The sequence below is a fragment of the Mirounga angustirostris genome, unplaced genomic scaffold (genome assembly GCF_029215605.1).
Source record: "Mirounga angustirostris isolate CCGP_5_RB_7025 unplaced genomic scaffold, mMirAng1.0.hap1 SCAF_16, whole genome shotgun sequence".
Lineage (NCBI taxonomy): Eukaryota > Metazoa > Chordata > Mammalia > Carnivora > Phocidae > Mirounga > Mirounga angustirostris.
Window position 1 is genome coordinate 30399752 of NW_026991724.1, and position 17755 is coordinate 30417506.

At 38.4% G+C, this 17755-nt stretch overlaps 1 long non-coding RNA gene across 1 annotated transcript in view; it reads left to right on the forward strand.

The window, feature by feature from the left end:
* LOC129046296 (uncharacterized) overlaps positions 1–17755 on the forward strand; it is a 139412-nt gene that overhangs the window by 62944 nt on the left and 58713 nt on the right. The window contains exon 3 of the long non-coding RNA XR_010408164.1: positions 16913–17087. This is a non-coding gene — a long non-coding RNA (uncharacterized LOC129046296). The remainder of the gene's footprint in view (positions 1–16912; positions 17088–17755) is intronic.

Here is a 17755-nt window from a genome sequence, read left to right on the forward strand (position 1 = left end):
AGAGGGTTCCATGGGCACTAGAGAAGAACGTGTATTCCATTGCTTTGGGATGGAATGTTCTGAATATGTCTGTGAAGTCCATTTGGTGCAGTGTGTCATTTAAAGTCTTTATTTCCTTGTTGATCTTTTGCTTAGATGATCTGTCCATTTCAGTGAGGGGGTGTTAAAGTCCCCCACTATTATTGTATTGTTGTCAATGTGTTTCTTTGCTTTTGTTATTAATTGCCTTATATAATTGGCTGCTCCCATGTTAGGGGCATAGATATTTACAATTGTTAGATCTTCTTGTTGGATAGACCCTTTAAGTAGGGTATAGTGTCCTTCCTCATCTATAATTACAGTCTTTGGTTTAAAATCTAAGTTTTCTGATATAAGGATTGCCACCCCAGCTTTCTTTTGGTGTCCATTAGCATGGTAAATGGTTTTCCACCCCCTCACTTTCAATCTGGGAGTGTTTTTGGGTCTAAAATGAGTCTCTTGCAGACAGCATATTGATGGGTCTTGTTTTTTAATCCAATCTGATAGCCTGTGTCTTTTGATTGGGGCATTTAGCCCATTTACATTCAGGGTAACTATTGAAAGATAGGAATTTAGTACCATTGTATTGCCTGTAAGGTGACTGTTACCGTATATTGTCTGTGTTCCTTTCTGGTCTATGTTGCTTTTGGCCTCTCTCTTTGCCTAGAGGACCCCTTTCAATATTTCTTGTAAGGCTGGTTTCGTGTTTGCAAATTCCTTTAGTTTTTGTTTGTCCTGGAAACTTTTTAGCTCTCCTTCTATTTTCAGTGACAGACTAGCTGGATATAGTATTCTTGGCTGCATATTTTTCTCATTTAGTGCTCTGAATATATCCTGCCAGTCCTTTCTGACCTGCCAAGTCTCTGGATAGATCTGTTGCCAATCTAATGTTTCTACCATTGTAGGTTACGTATCTCTTCTCCCAAGCTGCTTTCAGGATTTTCTCTTTGTCTCTGAGATTCGTAAGTTTTACTATTAGATGTCGGGGTGGTGACCTATTTTTATTGATTTTGAGAGTGGTTCTCTGTGCCTCCTGGATTTTGATGCCTGTTTCCTTCCCCAAATTAGGGAAGTTCTCTGCCATAATTTGCTCCAATATACCTTCTGCCCCTCTCTCTTTCTTCTTCTTCTTCTGGGATCCCAATTATTCTAATGTTGTTTCATCTTATGGTATCGCTTATCTCTCGAATTCTGCCCTCATGACCCAGTAGTTGTTTATCTCTCTTTTTCTCAGCTTCTTTATTTTCCATCATTTGGTCTTCTATATCACTGATTCTCTCTTCTGCCTCATTTATCCTAGCAGTTAGAGCCTTCATTTTTGATTGCACCTCATTAATAGCCTTTTTGATTTCGACTTGGTTAGATTTTAGTTCTTTTTTTTCTCCAGAAAGGGTTTCTCTAATAACTTCCATGCTTTTTTCAAGCCCAGCTAGTATCTTTAAAATCATCATTCTGAACTCTAGGTCTGACATCATACTAATGTCCATATTGAGTAGGTCCCAGGCAGTCAGTACTGTCTCTTGTTCTTTTTGTTGTGGTGATTTTTTTCCATTTTGCCATTTTGTCCAGAGGAGAATAGATGAATGGGAGAACAAAATGCTAACAGGGTAACAACATCCCCAGAAAATATACTCTAAACAAATCAGAAGAGATCCGTAATGGGGGGAAAAGAAAGGGAAAGAAAGAAAAAAGAAAAAGAGAAATAAAGAAAAAGAAAAAGATAAAAAGGAACAAAAACAGAACAAAACAAAACAAAAAAAACAGAATATGATCAAATATGATCAGGCTGGTGCATAGATCAGTGCCACACACTAGATTTTGGGTGTATTTTGGTCTGTTAGAAGAAAGTGCCTCCCAAAATTTTAAAGAAAGAAAAACTTATATATGTACAAAAATAAGGGTTAATACGATGAAGGGATGGAATATGAGTGTAAAGATGAAAATTATAAAAAATTTTATAAAAGGAATTGATAAGAAGTTGTTTGAAAAAAGAAAGAAGAGGATTTAAAAAAAAAAGAAAAAAAAAGGGAGAGAATGTGATCAGGCAGGAGACTAGAACAAAGCCATACACTAGAGATTTAGGGTATATTTTGGTCTGTTAGAGGAAACTGTATCTCAAAATTTTAAAGAGAGTGCAACTTTTATATATATGCCAAAAATAAGGCTAACTACTATGAAGGGATAGAATATGACTCTAAAAACAAAAAATAAAAATGTTTTTTAAAAAAGGGATTGATAAGATGTTGGTTGAAAAAGGGAAAAAGAAAAATTCAAAGAAAAAAAACAGTTAAAAAAACTTAACTTTGAAAGACTAAAGAATCATGGTAAAAAAGCCATGGATTCTATGTGCAGTATTCCCCTAGTGCTGGAGTTCTGCCGTTCTCATTGATCGGTAAACTTGGTCTTGGCTGGCTGTTCTGGCTGATCTTCTGGGGGAGGGGCCTGTTGCTGTGGTTCCCAAATGTCTTTGCTGGACGCGGAATTGCCCCGCCCTTGCCGGTCTAGCTAAGTAATCTGCTTGGGTTTGCTCTCGGGAGCTTTTGTTCCCTGCAAGCTCTCTGTACAGCTTTGGAGGAGGAGAGTGAAAATGGGGGCCTCCCAATCTCTGCCCTGGAGGAGCCGAGAACTCGGGCCCCGCTCCTCAGTGCGCCCCCAGAGAAAAGCCGTCAGTCACTCCCGTCTCCCCGGTCTCCGGCCGCACTCCATGCTCACCCGGCCTGTGACCGTGCGTTTCTATCTCTGGCACCCGACCCCGTGCGGAGTCTCCAAACCCAGCAGATCCCTGCGGTGCACTCCCGTGCAGCTCCTCCCGGGGGAGGAAGGTGAGTCTCCCTGGATCTGCCGCTTGTTGGGTCCCTGCTGGAGGAGCAGTGGCCCGACTGTGTGGTGGATCACGGTTTATGGCAACCCCGAGCTGGGAGCCCATGCCTCGGCTCCGTCTCTGCAGCTGGCTTCCCCAATCCGATACCTGGAAGCTCTGCCACACTCAGGCACCCCCGGTCTTTCTGTGACCCCGAGGGTCCTGAGACCACACTGTCCCGCGAGGCTTCCACCCCCTGCTTAGCCACTGGAGTGACGTCCCTGAGCGGAGCCGACTTCTAAAAGTTCCGATTTTGGGGCGCCTGGGTGGCTCAGTCGGTTAAGCGACTGCCTTCGGCTCAGGTCATGATCCTGGAGTCCCTGGATCGAGTCCCGCATCGGGCTCCCTGCTCTGCAGGGAGCCTGCTTCTGCCTCTGACCCTCCCCCCTCTCATGTGCTCTCTCTCTCTCTCATTCTTTCTGTCTCAAATAAATAAATAAAAAATCTTTAAAAAAAAAAAAAAAGTTCCGATTTTGTGCTCCACGGCTATCCTCCCGAATATCGCCTCGGATTCACTTCTCTGCACATCCTACCTTCCAGAAAGTGGTCGCTTTTCTGATGAGAAAGTTGTTGCTCTTCTTTTCTTCGATCTCCTGTTGAGTTTGTAGGTGTTCAGAATGATTTGATCCCTATCCAGCTGAATTCCTGGGACCAGACGAAATCCAGGTGTCCTACTCTTCCACCATCTTGCTCCGTCCCCCTTGCCATCTCTATATTTTCTTTGGTGAGGTTCTGTTCCTATCTTTTGCCCAATTTTTCTAATTAATTTTTAAAATTCTAGTATAATTAATGTACAGTGTTATATGAGCTTCAGGTGTGCAATATAGTGATTCAACAATTCTATACATTGCTCAGGGCTCACCACAAGTGTACTCTTAATCCACTCTTTCCCAATTTTTAATCAGGTTGTTTATTTTCTTAATGTTGAGTTTTAAGACTTCTTTATAAATCTTGGATAAATCCTTTACCAGATGTCTTTACAAATATTTTCTCCCAGCTTGTGGCTTGTCTTCTCATTCTCCTTCTATATATAGGTTATATATGTATACGTGTGATTTCTTGAAAGAGTTGCCCAAAGCAGGAAAAAAAATAAAAGTTGGCATATGACCTTAGCCTGTGTTTCCTTATCTGTAAAGTTCAGACAACGATATAGATAATTTGCATATGGTATTTAGCTTTTCCCCTTCCTACATCCCTATCCTCATATTGGAATTTCACATGCATAGTAAGACCTAACTTTTTTCGACAGCTATTACAGTGCTAGATTTAGGTAAAAAAGATTCTTTGTCCCCAAGAATAATCTGAATATATATGGAAAGGGACATGTTAATACACATTTCAATGAGATAAATGGGCCCAAAGGAGAAACTAGGCTAAGATCTGGGAGAAATAATTTCAAGGTCAACCTGACATTTCGCTTTTTGTGTTGATCTGTTAAAAAGAGAGCAAAATATCTACTTTCCTGGGCACTTAGCTAACATACTGATGACTCAAGTACATTTGTGAGGTGCTTTGAACTCTTTGGAGGTTAGATAGGTCCCAAGTAATAGATTTGGAGTAAGGCTTCCTGAAGATGAGCACTTGGAACAGGTGTGGTTTCTGCTAGTTTTAACATCAGTTGTCCTTTTGCTTTTCTGTAATTCTTTCCCTTACAGCAGGGCCTTTTGTATCTCAAACACGTAATGTGCTGTTTATTGCATTTTCTGTATGTATGTAACATAGTTGACCCTCAAACAATACTGGTTTGAACTGTGAGGTCTGCCTATACGTGAATTTTTTTTATAATACATGACTATAAATGTATTTTCTCTTCCTTGTGATTTTTAAAAAAAGATTTATTTGAGAGAGAGAGAGAGGATGGGGGGGTGGTCAGAGGGAGAAGCAGACTCCCTGCTGAGCAGGGAGCCTGATGCAGGACTGCATCCTGGGACTCCAGAATCATGACCTGAGCTGAAGGCAGTTGCTTAACCAACTGAGCCAGCCAGGCACCCCCTTGTGATTTTCTTAATAATGTTTTCTTTTCTCTAGCTTACTTTATTGTAAGAATACAGTACATAATGCCTATAACATACAAAATATGTGTTAATCAACTGTTTATGTTATCAGTAAGACTTCTAGCCAACAGTAGGCTATTAATAGTTAAGTTTTGGTGGGGCGCCTGGGTGGCTCAGTTGTTAAGCATCTGCCTTCGGCTCAGGTCATGACCCCAGGGTCCTGGGATCGAGCCCCACATTGGGCTCCCTGCTCCGTGGGGAGCCTGCTTCTCCCTCTCCCACTCCCCCTGCTTGTGTTCCCTCTCTCGCTGTCTCTGTCAAATAAATAAATAAAATCTTTAAAAAAAATAGTTAAGTTTTGGGGAGTCAAAAGTTGTATGTGAATTTTCAACTGTGTAGGGGGGCAGTGTCCCTAACACACATGTTGTTCAAGACCTATCTATTTATCTCTCTCTCTCTATATATTTAAATTTCTTTCATATTATACCTATGAATAAATATACCAGTTAGGACCTTCATTATAATGTTAAGTATAAGGAAGTAACAGGCATCTTTGTTTTTTCCTTTAAAGAGACCACATGTGTATAATGCTTTACTTTAGATACAATGTTTACTATAGGTTTTTGACAGAACTTAAGGAAGTTCTCTTTCTATTCCAAATTTGCTAAGAAGTTTTTTCCCCTGCATATATTGAGATTATCATACATTTTTGTCTGTAAATACGATGAATTATGTTAGTAGATTTTCTAATGTTAAACCAACCTTGCATTCCTGGAAAAAGCCTTACTTGGTTATCATATTAAGTATTTTATGCATTTTTGATTTGGTTTGTTGATCTCATTTAAGATATTTGTATCTTTATAAGTGAACTTGATGTATAATTTTCTTTTCTTGCACTGCTCTTGTCTGGTTTTCATATCAAAGTTGTATTAATCTCATGAAATGTGAGTCTCATGAAAGGAGAATGCTTACTCCTTTTGAAAGGATTATTCTTGGGGACAAAGAATCTTTTTTACCTAAATCTAGCACTGTAATAGCTGTCGAAAAAAGTTAGGTCTTACTATGCATGTGAAATTCCAGTATGAGGATAGGGATGTAGGAAGGGGAAAAGCTAAATACCATATACTTTTTTTATTCTAGTGGCTTCATAATTTGGGAAATGGAAATACTGAGATCATAGGGATATTTTGAGAGTTAAAACAGTTAAAATAAACAAAGCACTTAGAACAGTGCTTTTAGTTTTAGCTATTATTGTTATTGTCTTACTCCCTAAAAGTTTATATGAGAGGGATGATGTGCTCCTAAAGGCTATGTAACACTCACCTACAAATCATCGAATGGTTTTCTTTTTTGTGGGTATATTTTAACTTATTCATTTGCAGCTTTATTTTTTCTTCTTCTTGAATTGTTTTTGGCAAACTATATTTTTCTAGCAGTTTGTCCATTTCATCTAAATTTTCAAGTGCATTGGCTTAATGTCTATAGCATACTGTTATTAATGTTTAGTTATTGCTACATCTATATTTCTGGCTCCTTTTCCATAACTTCACTTTTTGGGGGTTGCTGAATGCTTAACTCATTAAATTTTAGATTTCTTTTCCAATATATATATATATTTGCTTTTTATTACACTCCACAGGTCCTGGTTGGTAATGTTTTTCATTGTTACTAAGTTTTAAATGCTTTCCAATTTCCACTGTAATTTCTTACTTTGACCCATGAATTCATTATATTTATAAACATTTCCAAAACAAGGTTTCTATGGTTTCCTTTCTATTATTGAATTTTACTTATATTGTCATCAGAGACTGTACTATGTATAAAATAACTCTGTTTCAATATCCATAATACATTTATTTATTCCTTATAATCCCCCTCTGGAATGTGATCCCCTGTGAAGAAAGGAATTTACTCTGTTTAATTAGCTATCATGTCCCCAGTGTATAGGATGGTGTTTGGCATATAGCTGTAACTCAGAATTTGTTGAATGAAAGATTGATGCTGATAGTAATGCTTGCTGATCAGGTTCTATTTCCTCCAGGTGGTCTTTCTTGGCCACTTAGAAGAAGATGCAAATTTCCATCGGTTCCAGTCTACAGTCATAGACTTGGCTCCATGACTCATATCCATATGTGTCTGAAAAACATCAAAATTTCCTGAGTGACAAAATTTTGGAGACCTAATGCAAAGCATGGTGATTATAGTTAATGATACTGTATTATACACTTGGAATTTGAGATCTTAAGTGTTCTGACCACACACACACAAAGTGATGACTGATATGTTAATTAGCTTGATTGTGGTAATCATTTCAAAACGTATATATATATCAAAACCACACTGTATAACTTAAATATATACAACTTTTAGTTGTTAATAAAAAAAGTAGAACTTAGAGGACTATGTCTACTTCCAAATTAATGTAATTCTGATCTACCCATTCTCAGCACCCAGGCATTGATGTGACCTCTGCTGCCCACAGATGGGAAAGGTTGACTGTAGCAGAACTGGGAATCCTCATAAAAAATTTTGTATTTTCTGTATTTAATGTTCTCCACAAAACAATATTCATACATTCTGTTATGCAGTTATAGAGTGGAGACAGCTGGCCATTACTCAGCTTGGTGTATCAAATAGATATTTTTGAAAATATACAAGCTCTGGAAATTTTTATTCTTCAGACAACTTTGGCTTTGAAAACTCTGTATATCTTAAAAGTAGTTTCATAATGTCAGTAGTTTTCTGTGATTGATAGTCACAGCACACTGAGCTCATGGAGACATTAAAAATGTGGCACAGGAAAAGGGAAACAAGTACTTTCCAATATTGGATTCTGTAGCAGTAAGTAATCTGCTCTTGGCTTTCCTTCCCTGAACTGAAAGGTTTTTTCCCCCTCCTCTTCTGAAAGGTCTGTGCTTTATTACATTCTAGTTTTGGACATCCTAATAAAAATATATTTTTTTCGATGCTTGCCAGAATCCTATTTCTCAATATAGAGGGAATTATTGCCTAAGTGCTGTAATTCTGTTTCTCCTTGGAATGCTGAGACCCTAAATTAAAAAACAAAACCAAAAAATTGCCAATAAGCAGGGATGCCAGGTAGAACAGTGACATTGGCGGGTCTCTCTTGGGGGTGATGGGGATACTTGTGTGCTACATTCTCACAAAGGGCGAGGTGCTTCCATAATTGAGTGTGGTGGCTGAATGCAAGGGTTAAGTGATATGGAGAAGCAGTGAGACAATGTGTGGATAATTCTGAGAAGCCCAGGGAGGTTGTTCTTTCTGAATGTGGAAGGATGTTATTATTTTCCCTAACTAGAGTGTCCTATGAATAAATTATAGTGGGATAGCTGCTATAACAAATAGGTCTGCAAATGTAATGGCTCATCACAGAAGCTTATTTCTTGCTCAGTAATTAGTTGTCTGGAATTGGTGTTCATGTTGGCAGGGTGGCCTCCTTTGACCAACTCACTTAGGAACACAGACTCCTTCCATCTTGTGGCTCTGCCATTCCTTAGAACAGGGGTTAGCAATTTTTTTAAACTTTTATTTTATTTATTTTTTTTGCCAAGAACCAGGTAGTAAATATTTTAGGCTCTGCATACTATACAGTCTCTGTCACAGTTATTCAATGCTGCCATTGTACCATGAAAGCAGCCATAGTCAATAAATAAGTAAATGGGGTGGCTGGTTCCAATAAAACATCATTATTTAGAAAAAAAGGTGGTAAATTGGATTTGGCTCTGGGGCATAGTTTGCTGACTCCTGCAACAGAATCTGGTCACTCTCTTCTGTATCTAGTAGAGAAAGGGTGGGAGCATAGAGAAGCAAATATGGGAGGTTTCCACAGGGCACGCCTGGAAGTAAAACACATCATTTCCCCTCATGTTCATTGGCTAGAAATCAGACTTTTGATAACACTCAATTACCAGCGAGGTTGGAAAATAACATCTAGTCGTGTGCCCAGAAAGAAGAAACACATCGGTGAACAAGTGGCAATCTTTCCTACAACTAGCATAAGAGAAAATCTGACAATGGAATCCAAGGTCCATCCTCAAAGTATTCTACCATGTTCTCAAACATGGAGATCACAGAGCATGGTTTTGCAATCAGACAGACCTGGGCTTGAATCCTAGCTAGGCTGGTTTCTTGCTGTGTACACTTGGGTAATTTGTTTAACCAATCTGTGTCTCAGTCCTCACGTGGAAAACAGTAGTAAGGATGACTCCAGGGGTCATTGTGAATGTTAAATAAAAATGATGACTATCACCTCATATGTGTTCAATAAATAGTAGCTATTATCATTATTATTTGAACAAGGACCCTTATTCCTGATAAAGTGTAATTCAATTCAATTCTTTGCTGCTGGGCTTACACAAGATTATACTGTAATCTTGGACAAATTATTCAACCTCTCTGTGCCTCAGTTTCTTCATTTATAAAATTATGATAATAATTGCGCCCATCTCCTAGGATTGGTGTGATGCTTAAGTGAACACATATGAAATCATAGATGCCTAGACTTAATAATGCTATATTACCTTGATACACTGATCCCTGACATCCAAAGGGGATACTAATGATAAAAATCATCACCATCACATCCATATACTAATTTATTCAGCAAATATTGAACACCTAAGGGCCAAATTTTGTGCTAATCCCTGAGGATCTAGATGGTGACTGAGCCTGACATGGTTCTGGTCTTCATGGAGCTTACAATGAATTTGCTAATAGGTATTTCCCTTTTTTGAGCAGTCCCTGCAGTGATCCCTTTTAGCATGTTATTTAATTTTATCCTTTGCCATCAATCTGTGAAATTAGATATTATTGTCTTTATTTTACAGATAAGGTAGTAGGTTTAGAGAACTTAAATAATTTGAGCAAGTTCGCAAAGCTGGTAAATGGAGGAGATGGTATTTGAAACTATGTCCCTCAAATTCAAATGCCAGTGGTCCTAACAATCATGCTGGGCAGTCAGGTCTGGCTACATAAAAAGATTTGCTTGGCAAAGTATATACTGTTTAATGGGAAAGGGGGTAGGAGGTGGGGGGGGGGGCTGTAATGGTGAGGGTGGCCTCTTGGCCTGTCTGGGAATTCAGTTCCATCTCCAGACCATTTATGACAGCAAATGCTCTCTCTCCTTGGATGACTTCAAACATCCCCTAGGATTAGAAACATGTAATCTTATCAACCAGGTTTTGTTCCCATCTGCAGGAGAGCTGGGCTTTTCAATTTAACCACTGGCTTAAAAAATGGAAAAAAAAAATAACACAAAGAAATCTACTGTCTCTACCCTTCTTTAAAATGATGAATGCTTTTTTAAGGCAAATCCATCATTGGTCACTTGAGGGAGGAAATGTCAAGAAAAGTTATGGTTTGTTAGCTTTTACTTCTTGACATTATACAAGAAAGTAATTGAAGTACAACAAATGCCATGTTGTTTTACCTCATCTATTTATATAGCAACCTGACAAGATGAATATATATGTTACTGTGGATTTGGAAAAAAAAAGTGACAGAGGCTCTATGATTCGTTCTATTGTCTTATCAGTGCTGATCAAATGTGCTTTCCCTCAAGAAACCACATGGCAGAGGATTTGGTATTCTTTCATGTAGATTCCTGGATATTAAACCATTGAACTCATTTTACACTCTCAGCCCCATTAGGCTCTTATCTCAAGTTCTGAGAGCTTTAACATGGATGTATAATAAAACGTGCACAAATTCAATTCAATACAACAAATATTTATTTAGCACTCATGGTGCATGAGATACTATGCCAAACAGAGATGCCATTAATTCACAGTCTGTGATAATTCCAATGCAGCCTGGGCTAAATGTTACCATTATACCATTTATGAGGAAAAAAAAAAAAAAAAAGGAGTCTGCTAAGCAAATCAACAAGGTAGATCTCACTATGTATTACGCAATGCTCCTGAAAACTGTATGTAAATCAGATTTTGAATGCACAAGGAGTGCTTGCTGTTCAAGGAATTTTATAATAATGTTTCTGGAGAATATATAATCACTGACAAATAAGGATTTTTAAGTTAGATATTTAAAAGGTGAGTGAGCACTTTATTGAGGGATATTATGTGACTCGTATTATGAAAAATCCCAGGGCTTGTTTCTATGACAGCCCAATTTCTTTGTGGTTGGGTAGTCTGGTTGTCAAGGAACTTAAGTAGAAGAGACATGTTAAATTATTTTTTTTCTTCTGAAAGGTGTCAGCCACAAAACAAAGGTACAGAGCTGCTTATTCTGGGGTAAAGATCTCTTTAGTTTTCCACATAGATTGCCGGGGAAGAAAAGAGATACTAAAACTATACCTAATAGGAAGAGGCAGGGTGAGCTTTCAGTGTGTCTTAACCTTTTTATTTTGCTGAAATTGCCTTTGAAAACCAGCTGGGATCTCAAGTGAGTTACTCAGGGATATAACATTAAGAATCATGAAACAAAGCTCCTATGGAAAGAATATAGTAAGATGATATTACTTTGCATTTTGGTTACTCTGTTTTTTTATAGCCCCTTTATCAAAACTGGCCCCTTTTCCATTTGTTCCTGTCCATATATAAATGGGTTGATAGGTTGGACTCCAAGACTTTGAATTAAGAACCATCATTTATATGTCTGTACTGTGTAGTAAAGAATGTGGCCTTGCCCAAAGAGCTATTTGGCTTTGCCCTCAGCTTTGTCATACATAATTGGAGTGTCTTTGTTTAGGGTGGGGGCTGGCCACACTGGGTCTTAGCGTGGGACTAGCCACACCTGATAGTCTTAGGCTGGTCATGCTAGAAAGATTTATTTTGGGAATCCCTCAAACTTGTAATAGGTGTCAGAAGTGAAAGGAGTCTTGGGGACGATTTTCTCTTACCATTACAGTTTGGATAACTACAGTTAAGTACCAACTGATAGGGGTCTATGGACATGCAAATGTGTCCCATTATACATAGCAATGATATCTGGCCTCACAAGTCCCTCAAAAGAAGAAAATTCACTTGGAGGTACTTGTAAAATAGTCTAAATTTGGTAAGTTGAGGAAAATCAGCATTAGGCAAACCTCTTTTTATGCATCCATTTGAAATTAGAACGATCTTAATGGGTTTGAATGATTTTTCAGGGGTTGCAAAAAAAAAAAAAAAAAGTACCTTATGGGCCCAGGCAGATAACCTAAGCAAAGCACTAGATAAGATCTGTGGTGAACTGAAGAACATATGCCTAGTCTAACGGCATTCAGGGTTAACAAAAAACGTAAGACACTATAAGGACTATAGAAAGCATCTGTAACAGAAGCTGGCCCAGAGATCACCAGTTTGACTTTTCTCTATAATCTGGGCGGAAAGCTCCAGTTGCAGATTGGTTATTTTTTTTTTTATTTTTATTTATTTATTTTTAAAGATTTTATTTATTTGAGACAGAGAGAATGAGAGAGAGAGAGCACATGAGAGGGGGGAGGGTCAGAGGGAGAAGCAGGCTCCCTGCTAAGCAGGGAGCCTGATGCGGGACTCGATCCAGGGACTCCAGGATCATGACCTGAGCCGAAGGCAGTCGCTTAACTAACTGAGCCACCCAGGCGCCCACAGATTGGTTATTTTTATAAATGAATATTTTAAGATCCATTCAACTTTTCTATTTCCCTCTCTTAAATTTTTTTTTTTAGAATCTGTTCATTCAACTCAATTTATTTCAAAGTTATTGGCATAAAGTTGTTTGTCATACCTTCTATGACTTTTTTAACGTTTATAAAATCTGTGGTAATGCTTCATTTTAAATTTCTGACTTTGGTTATTTGTGCCTTCTATCTACTTTTCTTGGTGTCTTATCATGGGTTTATTAATTTTGGTAGTTTCTCCAAAAATAAACTTTGTTGGTTTTCTTTATTGATGTTGACTATTTTGTTAATTTCTCTTCCTGTATTTCTTTTTTTTTTTAAACCCAGTGGGAAGACTAGACTTTCTTTTAAAGATTTTTTTTTTAAGATTTTATTTATTTATTTGAGAGAGAGAATGAGATAGAGAGAGAGAGCATGAGATGGGGGAGGGTCAGAGGGAGAAGCAGACTCCCTGCCGAGCAGGGAGCCTGACGCTGGACTCGATCCTGGGACTCCAGGATCATGACCTGAGCCGAAGGCAGTTGCTTAACCAACTGAGCCACCCAGGCGCCCTTTTTTAAAGATTTTATTTATTTCTTTGACAGAAAGAGAGAGGACCTGCACAGGCAGGGGGAGTCGGAGGGGGAGAAACAGGCTCCCCACTGAGCAAGGAGCCCTATGCAGGACTCGATCCCAGGACCCTGGGATCATGACCTGAGCTGAAGGCAGACGCTTAACAGACTGAGCCACTCAGGAGGCCCATCTTCCTGTATTTCTTTATATGTCCTTTGTTTTTCTTTTTCTAGCTTACTGACATATATGTTTAGCTCTTTGTCCATCTTTTTCTAAAAAAGCTATGAATTTTTCTTAAAGTATGGGTTTATCTGCTGCTCGTAAGTATTTGTGTCCACACATAAGTAGTTTATCATCTTTTAGTTTTATTATCATTTGGTTAAAATACATGTGAATTGCCATAGTTTTTTGATCTATGGATTATTTAGAAGTGTATTTTAAATGTTCAAACTAATGAATTTTTTTAGCTTTTGTTTTGTAATTGATTCTTTGCTTCATTGTATTAGGGCCAGAAAAAAATTATGATGGTTTAAATCATTAGAAATTTTTTGAGACTTGTTTTATGGGCCAGAAATATTTGTAAATATTACATATGTTCTTGGAAAGAATATGTGTTTTATGTAGTCGCTAGTTACGGTATTCTATAGCCGTCCATTAAGACAATATTGTAATTGTATTATTCAAATATTCTAGATCATTACTGATTTTTGTTTGTTTGTTCTGTAAGCTATCACCGAAATCTCCCACTGTGATTGTGCTTTTGTCTCTTTTGTATCTTGTCAATTTTTGCTCTACATATTTTGAGGCTATGTTATTAGGTACACACATCTCTTGATACTCTACCTCCAGGATGAGCTGAAAATTTCACCATTGGTATAGGTTTTTGCTTTGTTTGATATTAATACAGTTATACCAACTTTTAAAAACTTAATGCTTATCGGGCGCCTGGGTGGCTCTGTCATTAGGGTCTGCCTTCAGCTCAGGTCATGATCCCAGGGTCCTGGGATCGAGCCCCACATCAGGCTCCCTGCTCCAGGGGAAGTCTTCTTCTCCCTCTCCCACTCCCCCCGCTTGTATTCCCTCTCTCCCTGGGTCCCTCTTTGTCAAATAAATAAATAAAATCTTTCAAAAACAATTTAATGCTTATGTGGTATTTTTTCTGCCCTTTTATTTATAACTTTTGTGTTCTTATGTTTTAGATATCTTCTTGTAAACAACTTGTAATTTAAAAATATCTGGTTGAAATTATTTGTCTTTTAATTGGAATGATTGGTCCATCTACATTACTGATATATTTGAGTTTAAATCTAAAATCTTACTATGTGACTTCTATTTGTTCTACGTTTTATGTTTATATCTATCTCCTTTCTTATATTCTTTTGGATTGATAGTTTATTATTTTCTCTCCTATTAGTTTGGAAGTTACACATTATTATGTTATAGGATATAGAGCTAATATTTGCAATGTCAATATCTAGAATATACAAGGAGTCTTTTTAATGAACAAGAAAATGATGGGGAACACAAAAGAAGAATAGGCAAAGATTATGAACAGGCAATTTCCAGATGGGAAAGTATGTGAACTGATACACAGCTTCATTTGAAATCAGAGAAACTCAGATCAAGACAACAAGGAGATATCACTTTACACTCCTAAAATTTGTAGACATTAAAACATGTATTTGGATAATAGCAAATGTTGGCAAGGCTGTGGAGAATTGGCAAATTATATGTTCTACTTGTGAATAATTAAACATATTCAGCTGTTCTTAAGCACGAAATAGCCGTATTTAGTAAAATTAAGCATTGTACAATCCAGCAATCCCACTATTGGGTAAAAGCCTTAGAAATACTGGTATATGAGTGTACCAGGAGACAGGCATCAGGAACCTCAACATAGTGTTGTTCAGAGGTGGGAAGGAAATGGAAACACCATAGATGTCCATCAACATGGGACTAGGTTAAAAAAAAACATGGTCGATGCATATACTGCAGAATATCATGCAGCAGTTAGAGGAAATGAAAGTAAATAAATCATAAGAGCAGCATTGAGTGAAGAAAGTAAAAACCAGAATTGAATCTAGCAAAACAAATTTGCTATACAAAACCATGCTATTTATTTTTCAGAGACACAAACAAATCTGAGCATATTTAACAAAAACATCATAAAGTGGTTGTCCTCATGGGGTGAAAGGAAACAAGAGAGGGATTTGCATTAAGAGGCAAGATATCCAGAGGGTGCCTGGGGTGCCTCAGTAGGTTGAGCATCTGACTCTTGGTTTTGGCTCAGGTCATGATCTCAGGGTTGAGCCCACGTTGGCCCTGCATCGGGCCCCAAGCTCAGCACAGAATCTGCTGAAGATTCTTTCTCTCTCCCTCCCCCTCTGTTCTTCCCACTGCTCACTTGCACACATGCACACGCTCTCTCTCTCTCTCATTCTCAAATAAATAAATGAAATCTTAAAAAAAAAAAAAAGAGGCAAGATATCCAGAAGTAAAATTTAACAAGATGAGGATCTGTATGGGCTTTTATGATGACAGAGTGATAACAAAGAGCAGGATTAACTCAATTCAACAGGAGAGTTCCTTTACATCAGTGATTCCAAAGCCCAAATTATGTATATTAGAATCTTTGCCCTATTTGGAGAACATTTAGACAGTGCACTTACTATCTTTTTTAAATAGCCTCATTTAAAACACAAAGGAAGCTTTATATCATGACCATAAATGGAAAACTAGTATATTTTCCTGGTAAATACAAGGGAGGTGTAAAAGTAATTACATGAAAACATGCTGCACGATATTCTGAAGTTCCAGCTGTATACTGTGACCAGCTGAAGGCTGAGTCTGAGGTTGGGTCTCTGGAAAAGTCTAGAAAGTCACTAAAAAAACAACAACAAAAGAAAGCCACTAAAGATAGTAACACCAGCCTACAACATTCCTTTTCTTTAAAATCAGAAGAGAAAGAAAATTAAGAAAGAAATATAACTTTATACGATGTGCTTTAGAAATATTTAATGCCATTAGCTGGCATTTAGCACAACCCCTGAAATTAATTTGAGACCCATCAGTGTTATGTGTCCCACACTTTGGGAAACCCAGGAGTGAACGGCTGCTAATGTATTTTCCAGGCCTTTAACTTTCTGAAATTGCACGAGATTAAGAAAGGCAAAATCTCGTTGTGAATGAGGAAAGATTCCTGGTACGAATAACACGAAATAACAGGATGAATTTCCAGTTGAGGAATTAGGGCTAAAAGTCTGCTTGGAGGGTTGAATCAAATCTCCATGATTGTTTCAGAGCACTCTGCAAATGTTACTTAAGCTCTGGGGATGATCCAGGTGAAGCTCATTGGAACTGGGGGTTGGTTGATGAGTTTTTTTTTTAAGATTTATTTAGAGAACGTGAGTGGGGGGGAGGGGCAGAGGGAGAGAGAGAATCTCAAGCAGACTCCCTGCTGAGTGGGGAGCCGGACAAGGGCCTGGATCCCAGGACCCTGAGATCATGACCTGAGCCGAAATCAAGAGCCAGCTGCTTAACCCACCGAGCCACGCAGGTGCCCCTGCTTGATGAGTTCTAATGGGTTGTAACAATGCAGCTTCTGAGCCATCAGCAAGCTTTGGAGCTGTGCTGGGGATGGTGTACAAAGGTAAATATAAAGATAAGAGCCCCCAGAACTTGTAGTTCCATTGGTCTATGACTTCTTTAGCAGTTTACAGGATTACAAATAATTTGATTGATGGAGGGAATAGATATTATTTACCATGATTTCTTCCAGACATTGTGAAGACTATTTAGGTTGCAAGTGACATAAACCTAATAAGCGAAAAGGTGACACAAACTTACCAAGACTGGTTTGCTTTCCTTCTTCAGATTGGTTATCTCCATATCACCAACCCCAGTGGCTTCAGGCTTCCTCCCTTCCAGCTTCCACTCCTGAGGGGAGGAGAGCAAGAGAGCTTCTTTCTCCCAACGGATTCCAAGAGTCTGTGGAGCCTGTTATTGGCCAGAATGGAGCCCTGTACCCATTCCTGAACCATTACCACAGGTAAGGAGGATTTCTTAAAGTATAGATTCATCCTCTACACTGGAGATGGGAGTGGGGCCAGTCCCATCCAGAAGACACGTCTGAGAATGGGGAATGGAAATATATGCTGGGAAGGCAAAGTCAACAAATACTCATTGCTTCTTTGAAGTTAGAACCAGGGGTCAGCAAGCTTTTTCTTTAAAGGATAAGAGAGTAAATATTTTATCCTTTTTGGGCCACTTAGGGTCTGTATCACACCTCTCTCTCTCTCTTTCTATTCCAACCCTTGATTTTTATTTATTTATTTATTTATTTGAGAGGTGGGGGGAGAGGGAGAGAGAGAATCTTAAGCAGGCTTTATACCCTGCATGGAGCCCATGTGGGGCTCGATCTCATGACCCTGAGATCATGACCTGAGCCGAAATCAAGAGTCAGATGCTCAACTGAGCCACCCAGGTGCCCCTCTGTTACAACTCTTTAAAAAGGTCAAAACCTTCTTAGCTTGTGGGCTATACAAAATTGGCTGCAAGCTGGATTTGGTCCATAGGCCACAGTTTGCTGATCCTTGAATTAGATTGACCCTTCTTTTCTGTGTTTCAGATTGACTTTTTATAAGGTTTATTTTCTGAAATGCTTCTATAGACAAAAAACCGCTAATCCAGAAGCTTCATTAGAGCAGGGGTCATATC